General features: G+C 33.7%; 1 long non-coding RNA gene and 1 pseudogene across 1 annotated transcript in view; both read right to left on the reverse strand.

Annotated features, from left to right (window-relative positions):
- LOC125175096 (uncharacterized) overlaps positions 1-12812 on the reverse strand; it is a 59066-nt gene that overhangs the window by 37504 nt on the left and 8750 nt on the right. The window lies entirely within an intron of this gene.
- LOC125175095 (quinone oxidoreductase-like) lies at positions 4091-5086 on the reverse strand (annotated as a pseudogene).

Here is a 12812-nt window from a genome sequence, read left to right on the forward strand (position 1 = left end):
CATGATGGCCTTATAGAATGAATTTGGAAGTATTTCCCATTCTTTAATTTTCTGGAGGAGTTTGTGTTGAATTGGTATAATTCTTCTTTAAAGGTTTGATAGAATTAATCAGTGACACCATCTGGGCTTTCTTCATGGGAAGTTTACTTAGTAAAATTGAATGTCATATATATATGTGTATATATATATATGTATATATATGTGTGTGTATATATATACACACATATATGTATGTGTGTATATATATATATATATACACACACATATTTGTGTTTATGCATGCATATATACATATATATTTATAGTTATCTATTTCTTCTTCAATAAGCTTTAGTAGTTTGTGTCCTTAAAAAACTTTTTCTATTTTGTTTCAGTTGTTGAATTTATAGGCTAAAGTTTATCATAATAATATTTTAATGTCTTTTTAATATCTGCAGAATCCATAGTGATGTCCCTGCTTCCATTCTTCATATTGGTATATTGGTAACATACTTCTATTCTCCCTTCCTTCAATTAATCTGGTTATAGGATTACCAATTGTATCAACCTTTTCAATGAATTAGGTTTGTTTATTTTTGGTTTTCTCTATTGATTTTGTTTTCTATTTCATTGATTTCTATTTTGGTCTTTTAATTTCTTCTACTCACTTTGGTTTAGTTAGCTTTTCTTTTTCTAATTTTTAAAATAGAAGCTGAGGTTATTGATTTGAGACTTTTCCTCTCCAACAGGTGTTTAGAGCTATGCATGCATTTTCTCCTAAGTACTGCTTTTATAGTATCCCAGAAACCCTGTGTTTTTATTTAATTTATTATAAAATATTTTACAATTCTACTATTTCATCTTTATTTAGAAGTGTGTTATTTATTATCAAATATTCAGGGATTTTCCAGATATGTTTCTCTTGTTTTCTCATTTAATTCCATTGTGGTCAGAGAACAAACTCTTTATAATTTTAATCTTTTAAAGTTATTGAGACTTGTTCTTATTATCCATGATAGTCTATTTTGGAAAATTTTCCATGTGCACTGGAAGAGTGTGCATTTAACCAATGTCCAATGGGTCAGTGTGTTGATAATGTTCTTCAAAAATTCCATATTGTTACTGATTTTGTTTATTTATTCTATCATATTTTGAGAAAAAGGTATTGAAATCTCTACCTGTAATGCTGTACTTGTCTATTTCTTCTTTCAGTTCTATCAGTTTTGCTTTATGTATTTCAAAAATCTGGTATTAGATGCACAAGGATTTAGAATTATTATGTCTTTTTGATAAGTAGACCCTTTGATCACTATGAAGTGATCTTCTTTATTCCTGTAATATTATTTGCCTTGAAATGTACTTTGTCTGATATTAATATGGCTGTTTCAGCTTCATTTTGAATAGTTTTAGCATAGCATCTCTTTTGTATATTTATATTTACAATGAATTTATTATAGGCAGCATTGATCTGGGTCTTCTGACAATCTCTTTTTAATTGGAATGTCTGGACCTGTTATATTTAGTATGATTACTCATATATTTAGATTTAAGTCTATCATCTCCTTTTTTTTTTTTTTTTTTTTTTTTTTGTCCTTTCTGCTCTTTGTTCCACTTCCTGCCATTTCTGTCTTCTGGTGGACTCAGTCTGTTTTAGTGATTCCATTTCATTTCCTTTGTTGGATTATTAGTTATACTTCTTTATTTTCTTATTTTATTGATTGTACTGAGGTTTATACTGATGTATACTGAGTATACATCTTCAACTTAACATATTCCATTTTAAGTGATTTTATATCACTATATGTACATGTAAGTTGACAATAGTTTACTTCCATTTCTACTTCCTGGTCTTTTAGTATTTTTTCATTTATTTTACTTATACATGTTATAAAACACAATGAATTTGTTTAAGTGGTGAATTATCTTTTGAAGAAATTTAAATTTTAGGAAAAATGTTTTTTTTACCCACATAGTTACCTTTTTTGGTAATCTTAATTCCTTTAGATGTATACTTTCAGCTGGTATCATTTTTCATCTGCATGAGAAAATTCTTTTCAGTTTATTGTAGTGTAAGTCTCCTCAAAATTATTTTCCAGCTTTTATATGTTTGAACTACCCTTGTTTTTTCATTTATTTTTGAAAAATATATTCACTGAGTATTAAACTCTAGGTTTTCTGTCTTCTCTTTTACATTTTTAAAGATATTCCTCCACTGTTTGCATTTTTCCAGTGAGAATTCTGCTTTCTTCCTAACTTTTATTTGTATACATATCTCTTTTCCTTTGGCTGCTCTTAAGAGTTTTCCTTTTATAACTGGTTTTAAGCAATTGTATTATGAAGTGTGTTGATGTGATTTTCTTTACTTCTTTTTGTGCTTAAAGCTCATTTAGCTTCTTGGAATATGGGTGTTTAATTATCATGAAATTTGAAAAACATTGGCCACTGTTTCTTTAGAATGTTTTGTTTGCCCCTTCTTTTTTCACTACTTCAGGGATCCAGTTACATATTTAAAAGGTTGCTTGAAGTTCTTCCAGAGCTCACTTGAGCTTTGCACTTGTTCTAAAATTATATTTTCTGTTTTAAATTTCAGACAGTTTCTATTGCTTTTTCTTCAATACCCTTAATTTTCCTTTAGACATTGTAGTTTTCATCTCTACAAGTCTGATGTGGGTCTTTTTCCTATCTTCAATATTTCTACTTAACTTTTTAGACACATGTATTGAAGGCATAATTACTGTGTTTATTCTTTGGGTCTGCTAATTCTAGCACTTATGTCAGTTTTAAATCAGGTTTGATTGATTGATTATTCTCAGTATGGATCATATCTTTCTGCTTCATTGCATGTCTCCAAATCTTTGGTTGGGTGACAGACCTTGTGGATTTTACTTTCTGAGTCTTCTTATGCCTATAAATATTCTTTATGTTTTTTTAAAGCAGTTTTATGTATTTATTTTAATTTGAGAGTGTGTGTGTGTATACAAGTAGGGGAGAGGGGCAGAGGGAGAGAGAGAATATTAAGCAGGCTCCACACTCAGCATGGAGCCTGATGTGGGGCTCAATCCCATGACCCTGGGATCATGACCTTAGATAAAATCAAGAGCCGGATGCTCAACTGACTGAGCTACCCAAGCACCCATTCTTATAAATATTTCTTAAGCTTCATTCTTTTTTTTTTTTTTTTGCACATAACATTAATGGCATTTATTTAGTTTAGATAAAGACTTCCAACACAGAACACTGTTAGGAATTAATCATTAGGAACTATGTAAAAGAGATGTGATGTAAGGCAAGTATTATATAAGGATGAAATAGATAAACACAGTTTTTATTTTTCTACAGAATTTACTGCAAGTTACCATGCTATGAAAACAAAAGCCACCCACTCTTAATATGTCAAATTTGTTTAGTAATTTAAAGAAAAATATATGATTCCCATCACACAGATAATTCTAAATCTACTTTGAAAATCAAATCATCAAGAAGTATCTGTCTGGAGAGACTATGGACCTACTATCACATTATAACAAAGATAAGGCTGTTATCTTCACAGAATATATGGATAATTAGTAATCAACAATTAACATAGTGAATGTTCTAATATTTGGGTAAATATTAGAAAACTATTTTTAAAAAAAACAAATTCGTGTGGACATTGTTTACTTTGCCAATGAGATTAGTTTGGAAAAGGGGTCTTGTTTAGTCTAGAAAATCTTGAGTCCAATATAGTTCTGGGCTAAACATATACTGAAGATCCTTTACAAGGACAAGTAGGCTTGGAAATCATGCAGTCTTATTTTGAATTAGCTTGCTTTAGTCCAAGGTATGGAATTAATTATCAAGTACCAGGAATTTCTGTAATGTACCCAATGCCAAATGGCTATAACATTCTACTTCCCACTATGATGATTCCTTGATTAGAAGTTGGTGTGAGGCATAAAGCATATTGTGAACTATAAAATAAATTGTACTCCAATGCTCGGATCTCTAAAGATAAATCTTGTTTTTCAATATAAGAAACTCACTAAATCAAATGAATGCTAATTAGAGCAAAAGTAGTATAAGTAAAACTGGGGCAGGAAACTTCTAATTACACAAGAAATACATGACTTAATCATTCTAAGAGAAGAATCATTTTCCCAGTAGCTCCACTGCTATGGATGATATTTTCATGAGCCTGGGCCACCTTCTCCAATGAATACTGACTGAGAGCCTATTACAGGTTTCAGCCAACCAATTTCCATTCCAGCTTGAAGGGCTGCTGCATATTGCTTAAATTCCTCCTTAGTTGATGAGTAGAGAGCAACCCCAATTATACCAGATTCCTTTGTCATGGTGTCCTGTGGGTTTATTTCAATAGGACCTCTGCTGCCAACAGCTATTACTCGCCCTCCATGTGACAGAAGATTCAAATCATTATTAGGATTTACATTGGCTAACATTTCAATGATCACATCAATTCCTTTTTCACCGACAGATTTCTTAATTTTATTAATATAATTACGTTCTCTGTGGTTAAACACTTCATGGGTTCCATTTTGCAAAACGATGTTTTGTCCTTCCTCAGTACCAGCTGTGCCCAAAACCTTTTAAACCACAAACTCTAGCAATCTGGCATACTGCCAGTCCAACTCCTCCACTAGCCCCTGAACCAGAACACTTTCTCCAGCTTTCACATGGGCACTGTGGAGCAGAGCTCAATAAGCAGTAAAATATGGGATACCGATGGCAGCTCCTTGTTTAAAGTCCAGTTTTTCTGGCAGTGGGTATACAGTGAGATCTGTTACAAGAGCATACTCGGCATAGCCCCCAGAGATGGTGCTGGTAGTGAAAACTCCATCACCTTTCTTGAAAGTAGATGTATGATCTCGTACAGCTTCTATTACCCCAGCCACACCTGAACAAGGAGTATAGGTTGTAAGAGTGGTTTTACTGTGAGTATCAGAACAAATATATGTTTCTACTGGGTTTACACCACGTGCATGGACCTTGATTAGAACCTGATGGTCTTTTGGAGTTGATACTGCCACATCCGACTGGAATTTCAGCACTTCCGGTCACCAAATTCAAAAACTCTAATTGCTCTCATCAATTTCAGTCCAGTTGCCATGGTGACCTGGTTTCAGAGAGGGGAAGCAAATTCTGCAAGGGCTCACTCAGATTCTACCTTAAGCTTCATTCTTGTATGCAGTAAGGTTACTTGGAAATAGATCCTTTATGGTCTTGCTTTTATGACTCGTTAGGTGGCTCCAAAAAAGTACCCAGTATAGGGCTAACTATCCCCCACTACTAAGACAAGACTCTTCTGAGTACCCTACCCAATGCTACATGAATTATGAGTTTTTCTGGTATGGCTGTATGGAACAGGTACTTTTCCTGGCCTGTGTCAATGTTGTGCAGTATTTGCTTTAATCCTTTTGGATGCTTTTTACTACCTCTGGCAGTCTCGTCAAATACAATCACTGATCTCTTCTCTGTGGAATATTCAGCAGGATCATTCTGCATGAGTCTGGGTTATTTTTCTGTGCAGGTCCCTCCTTTATGGTGTTGCCCTGTAAACTCTAGGCTGCTTTTTCTCTCTGGACTTCCACTTCCTCAGGCTAGGTTCTTCCTGTGTTCTTCTCTGAACCATAACTTGGAAATCTCTCATGGCAGAAAGCCCCTACATTTGTAGGGGTCACCTCAGATGTTTTCTATTTCTCAGGGATTACTCTCTTCAGTTGCTTGATGCCCAGCACCTTGATTTTGATGTTGTTGTTGTTGTTGTTTTACACAGAAGGGTAAATCTAGTACTTATTACTACATCTCATTTGAAGCTGAAGTCCCAGCTGAACTTAATAATAGAGATGGGCCATGGGAATATTAAGAAATCTATCTATAGTTCTGCAGAAATTCCAGTTTATGGTAAAATATTAAATCAAAGTTTCTTTATACACATACATATGTATATCTTTTTAATTTAAACTACTTTACTCTGGGGGAGTATCAATTTTAATGAGCACCAAATTCAATTCTAAATACTGTTCACTTAAAAAGTAAGAAAAAAAAAGTTAAAAAGAAAGAAAGAAAAAAAGACCTGGATACTGCAAAAGTATCTGTTATTTAATAGGCAGTGATAACTTCATAGAAATGTGTACCTCAAATTTGGCTTCTACAATCTTTTTATTTTTTCTTAGTGTTTATTTATTTTTGAAAGAGGGAAAGAATGTGAGTGGAGGAGGGGCAGAGACAGAGGGAGCCACAGAATCCAAACCAGGCTCCAGGCTCTGAGCTGTCAACACAGAGCCTGACATAGGACTCAAACTCACAGACTGCAAGATTATGACCTGAGCTGAAGTCAGATGCTTAACCTACTGAGCCACCCAGGCCCCCCTTCAATCCTTTTATATTAGAACTATTCTTAGATCTTAAAGAATTTTCTAACCTCATCCCACTAAGGAAGAGTTTCAACTTTTATCTGTCAAACAGGTTTTAGATCAAAAGTATAAGTAGTAGAATATTGAGTCAGGTGAAATGATAAACTCTCTCATGAAATAATTTAATATGATTGGCCTAGAAATTGTTACTTTTCCACATGAAAGTTAATTTAGCAGGTGTTCATGAAGGGAAGTAATGCAAAGATATCTACAAGATTAATTATCTCTGAAAAAGTTCTCAAAAGATGTTTTGATATAGGTAAATTCACATGTAGATTATTAATTTTATGTAAAGACAGATGTTTGTTTAAAAAAATCCCTAGTATTAAATCTAATATCAAGTAACTAACTTTTGTTTCACTGTAATATCTTGGAACACTGTGAGTCTTTTTAAGTTTAAAAGGGATTACTACAACTGCTAATAAAAAAGAAAATCTTGGGGTGCCTGGGTGGCTCAGTCGGTTAAGTGTCCGACTTCGGCTCAGGTCATGATCTCTCAGTCTGTGAGTTCGAGCCCCTGTCGGGCTCTGTGCTGACAGCTCAGAGCCTGGAGCCTGTTTCAGATTCTGTGTCTCCCTCTCTCTGACCCTCCCCCATTCATGCTCTGTCTCTCTCTGTCTCAAAAATAAATAAACGTTATAAAAAAATTTTAAAAAATCTTGAAAATAGGATACATTTAACATTAGAAGAAAACAGATGGAAGCAAATAGTGGAAGAATTAAATTAGAAAGCAACTTCAAGGTATTCAATGCTTAAGTGACTCAATGTTGTGAAAATTTTGTGTTAGAAAGAGGGGTTCTATTAAAATTGTCCTAAGAATCATACAGTGTAAGGAAAATGACTTCAAAATGAGAAAAATATATTCTGAAAATCTAGGTCATTTATCTGAGATTTCTTATATTTCCTGAAGTTTTGTGCTTTAAACTTTTTGATACGTCACCTAGAGACAGTCACTTTTTTTCACTGAAGATCAAGTTATCAGCAAAGTACAAAATGGTAATTAAAAATTTCTAGTTCAGTACCAGGCACACATTGTTCTTTTAATGAATCAGATTATCTCAACTTTGTAAGGATTAATTAGGCACTTGTAGCAGTTCCTTTAAATTTCTCAGAACACTATGCCACTAGATAACTAAGCAGCAGTCTTGTAAACTCAGAGTTAATAGAGGCTCCAAAAATCCATTACACTTAATTCACTAGAGTCAGAATTTTTATTATGATGTTATTAAAACATTATTATATATTTTTATGTAATGTTAACTAAGGTTGTGTAAGCACTAAATATCATTGAATGAAAGGTGGAAAATTAATATTGCAGTATTTTTCTTTTAGAAAAAATAAAATTACAGAAAAATAAATACGACAATAGTTTTTGAAACCTGTATGTATTTTCTCTCCAAAATTAACAAATGTTAAGATTTTAGAAATGTAGATATTATAGATTAAAGGGGAATTATTTTGGAATAATTTCTGATTTATGGAAAAATTGTAAAGACAGTATAAAGAGTTATCATATACCTTCATGAAAGTTTCTCAGTGCTAACATCTTATACAAACACATGTATTAAAACCAAGAAATTAACACTGGTACAATGCTATTAACTAACTTGTAGATTTTGTTAATATTTCACATTCTTAAATTCCATGATCCATTCCAGGGGATATCAGTTTAACTGTATGTATGTACATATATATGTGTGTATGAACTTCTAATTAATGTCAAACACAAATTTTATATGTCAGAACTATATATTTTTTTCATTAATCTTTATTTATTTTTAAATGGAATTAAATTGACATACAATATCACATTAGTTCTAGGTGTAAAAGATAGTGATGATATTTTTATACATTATGAAATGATTATCATTATAGGTCTAGTCACTATCTGTTGCCACACCACACAAAGTTATTGCAAATTATTGACTATATTCTCTCTGCTGTACATTATATCCCTGTGACTTATTTATTTTATAACTAAGTTATTTTATAATTAGAAGTTTGTCCTTCTTAATCCCTTCACCTATTTTGTTCATGCCTCCACCGATCTCCCCTTTGGCAATCACTAGTTTATTTTCTGTATCTATGAGTCTGTTTCTGTTTTGTTTTGCTGGTATATTTGTTTTGTTTTTTAGATTACACATATAAGCAAAATTATATGTTATTTGCCTTTCTCTAGGTTATTTCACTTAGCACAATAGCCTCTAAATCCAACCACATTTTCATAAATGGCAAGATTTCATTCGTTTTTATGGCTGAGTAATATTCAATTGTGTGTGTGTATATATATATATACACACACATATATATACCACAATGTCTTTAGCCATTCATCTATCGATGGGCACACATTACTTCCATATCTTGGCTATTGTCAACAATGCTGCAGTGAACATAGGGTTTTCATATCTTTTCAAACTAGTGTTTTCTTTTTCTTTTCTTTTTTTCAGATAAATACCCAGAAATGGAATTGCTGGATTGCTATAAATTTTTGAGGAATCTCCATACTGTTTTCCATATTGGCTGTACCAATTTACATTCTCACAATAGTGCACAAGCGTTCCCTTTTATGCACATCCTCACCAATACCTATTATTTCTTATCTTTTTGATAACGGCCATTGTGACATGTGTGAGGTAGTATCTCATTTTGGTTTTGATTTGGGTTTCTCTGATGACTATCGATATGGAACATCTTTTCACATTCCTGTTGGCCATCTGTGTGTCTTTTTTGGAAAAATGTCTATTCAGGTCCTCTATTTGTTAATCAGGCTCATTATTGTTGTTGCTGCTGCTGCTGTTTCTGTTATTGAGTTGTATGAATTCTTTTTATATTTTCAGTAACAACTCCTTATTAGATACATCATTTGCAAGTATCTTCTCCCACTCATTAGGTTGTCTTTTTTGTTTTGTTGATGGTTTCTGTCAATGTGTAAAGCTTTTCAGTTTGATGTAGTCCCATTTATTTGTGTTTTCTTTTTTTTTTTCCTCTTGCCTGAGGAGGCATATCCAAAACAATATTGACAGGACAAATGCCAAAGAATCTATTGCCTATGTTTCATCCTAGGAGTTTTATAGTTTCAGGTCTTACATTAAGGTCTTTCACTAATCCATTATGAGTTTATTTTTGTACATGGTGTAAGAAAGTGGTCTAGTTTCAATCTTTGGGATGTAGCTGTCTAATTTTCCCAATATACTTTATTTAAGAGACTGCATTTTACCCTTTGTATGTTCTTGTCTCCTTTTTCATAGATTGGTTGATCATATAGCATGGGTTTATTTCTGGGCTCTTTATTCTGTTCCATTGATCTACGTATCTATTTTTGAGCAAGTACAATACTGTTTTTATTAATATAGCTTTGTAGTATAGTTTGAATCAAGAGAGCTAGGATACCACTTAACTTTCAGTCATCATGTATCCTTAGCCTTCTTCAGCTGGTGACAGTATCACAGTCTTTCCTTCCTCTTCACATCCTTCATATTTTTTTTAATGTTTATTTATTTTTGAGAGAGAGAGACAGACAGAGAGCAAGAAGGGGAGGGGCAGAGACAGAGAGGGAGACACAGAATCTGAAGCAGGCTCCAGGTTCCTAGCTGTCGGCACAGAGACCAACATGAGGCTTGAACTCACAAACTGTGAGATCATGACCTGAGCTGAAGTCTGGCATTTAACCAACTGAGCCACCCAGGTGCCCTACATCCTTCATAATTTTTAAGAATATTCATCAGGTGCTTTGTAGACCATCGTTGATTCAGTTTTATCTGATATTTACTTACCAGAAGTTCTAAAATTTTTTTGGAAGAATATCAGAAGTGAAATGTGTTTCTTATCAAACCCTATCAAGGGTTATATCATAACATGTCTTATCACCAGTGGTGTCAATTTTTTTCACTTAAGGTGGAATCTGACAGGTTTCTGCACTGTAAAGTTCCTGTTTTTCTCTTTTCATAGCCTATTATTTTGAAGCAAGTAACAAAGTCTAGCACACATTCCAGTGGAAGAAAATTAAGCTCCACCTCTTGGAGGGAGAATAAATTATTTAGAATTTTTCTGAAGGAAGCACTTTCCTTTCTCCCTCATTATTTTGTCAATAAATTATGTATATTAGGATGTACTTGTGAATATTTACTTTGGTCTTTGAGTTATAAATACTATTACAGGCATAGCTCAGAGATATTGCAGGTTTAGTTCCTACAATAAAGCAATATCACAATAAAGTGAGTCCACTGAATTTTTTGGTTTCCCAATGCATACAAAAGTTATGTTTACACTATGCTGTAGTCTATTAGGTGTGCAATAGAATTATAGCTAAAAAAAGTCTGTGACAATTCAAAAATACTTAATGCTAAAAAATGTTAACCATCATGTGAATTTTCAGTAAGTTGTAGTCTTTTTACTGTTGGTGGGTCTTGCTTTGATATTGATGGTTACTGACTGATCAGGGTGGTGGTTACTTAAGGTTGGGGTGGCTGTGGCAGCTTCCTAAAATAAGACAAATTTTCCAGCATTGACTCTTCTTTTCATGAACAATTTCTCTGTGGCATTGATGTTGTTTGATAGCATTTTCCCCACAATAGAATTTATTGTAAAATTGGAGTCAACCCTCAAACCCTGTTATTGCTATATCAATTAAGATTATTTAATATTCTAAATCCTTTGTTGTCATTTCAATAATCTTCAAATTATCCCACCAGGAGTAGATTACATTTGAAGAAACCACTTTCTTTGTTCATTTATGAGAAGCAATTCCTCATCTGTTCAAGTTTTATCGTAAAATTGCAGCAACTCAATCACATTTTCAGGCTCCACTTCTAATTCTAATTCTCTTGTCATTTCCACCACATCTGTGATTACCTCTTTTCACTGAAGACTTGAACCTTCAAAGTCATCCATGAAGATTGGCATCAATTTCTTTTAATGCTGACATTTTGACCTTTTCCATTGAGTCACAAATGCCCTTAATGGCATTTAGAATGGTGAATCCTTTCCCTAAAGTTTCCAATTGATTTTTCCCAGATCCATCAGAAGAATCATTATCTATGTCAGTGATAGCCTTATAAAAATGCACCTCTTAAATAGTAAGATTTGAAAGTCAAAATTACTCCTTGATCCATGGGTTGGAAGCATGAATAGATCTTATATTGGCAGGCATGAAATCAACATTAATCTCCTTGTACATCTCCATCAGAGCTCTTAGATGACCAGATGCATTGTTGATAAGGAGTAATATTTTTTTTTCTTTTTTTTTTTTCTGAGCAATAGGTCTCAATAGTAGGCTTAAAATATTTAGTAAATCATGTCATAAAGAGATGTGCTGTCATCCAAGCTTTGTTTTTCCTTTTATACATCATAATCACAATAGACTTAGCATAATTCTTAAGAACCCTATGATTTTCAGAATGATAAATGAGCATTGGCTTCAACTTCAAGTCACCAGCTACATTTAGCTCCCTAACAAGGAAGTCAGCCTCTCCTTTGAAGATATGAAGCCAGGCATTGACTTCTCTCTAGCTATGAAAGACCTAGATGGCATCTTTTTCCACCAGAAGCATCTTTTTCAATACATTGAAAATCTATTGTTTACTGTAGCCACCTTCATTAATTATTGTACCTAGATCTTCTGGATGATTTGCTGCAGTTTCTATGTTAGCACTTGCTGCTTCACCTTGTACTTTGATGTTAAGGAAACAGGTCCTTTTCTTAAACTTCAGGAACCTGCCTCTGGTAGTTTCAAACTTTCCTTCTGCAGCTTTCTTACCTCTCTCAGCTCTTATAATGTTAAAGAAAGTTAGGACCTTGCTCTAGATTAGGATTTGGCTTATGGGAACACTGTGACTGGTTTGATCTATCCAGGCCACTAAAACAGTCACCATATAAGCAATAGGCTATTTGTTTCACTTTCTTATCATTTGTGTGTTCACTGGGGTATCACTTTACATTTCCTCCAAGAACCTTTTCTTTGCATTCACAAATTGGCTATTTGGCACAAGATACCTAACTTTTGGCTTAGCTCAGCTTTTGACACGCCTTCCCTACTATGCTTAACCATTTCAAGCTTTTTTTTTAAATTTTTTTCAACGTTTATTTTTATTTTTGGGACAGAGAGAGACAGAGCATGAACGGGGGATGGGCAGAGAGAGAGTGAGACACAGAATCGGAAACAGGCTCCAGGCTCTGAGCCATCAGCCCAGAGCCTGACGTGGGGCTCAAACTCCCGGACCGCGAGATCGTGACCTGGCTGAAGTCGGACGCTTAACCGACTGCGCCACCCAGGCGCCCCACCATTTCAAGCTTTTGATTTAAAGTGAGAGACATGTGACTCTTCCTTTCAATTGAACACTTAAAGGCCATTTATAGAACTATTAATTGGCCTAATTTCAATATTGTTGTGTCTCAAGAAATAAAGAGGCCTGAAGAGAG

The sequence above is a fragment of the Prionailurus viverrinus genome, chromosome C2 (assembly GCF_022837055.1).
Source record: "Prionailurus viverrinus isolate Anna chromosome C2, UM_Priviv_1.0, whole genome shotgun sequence".
NCBI lineage: Eukaryota > Metazoa > Chordata > Mammalia > Carnivora > Felidae > Prionailurus > Prionailurus viverrinus.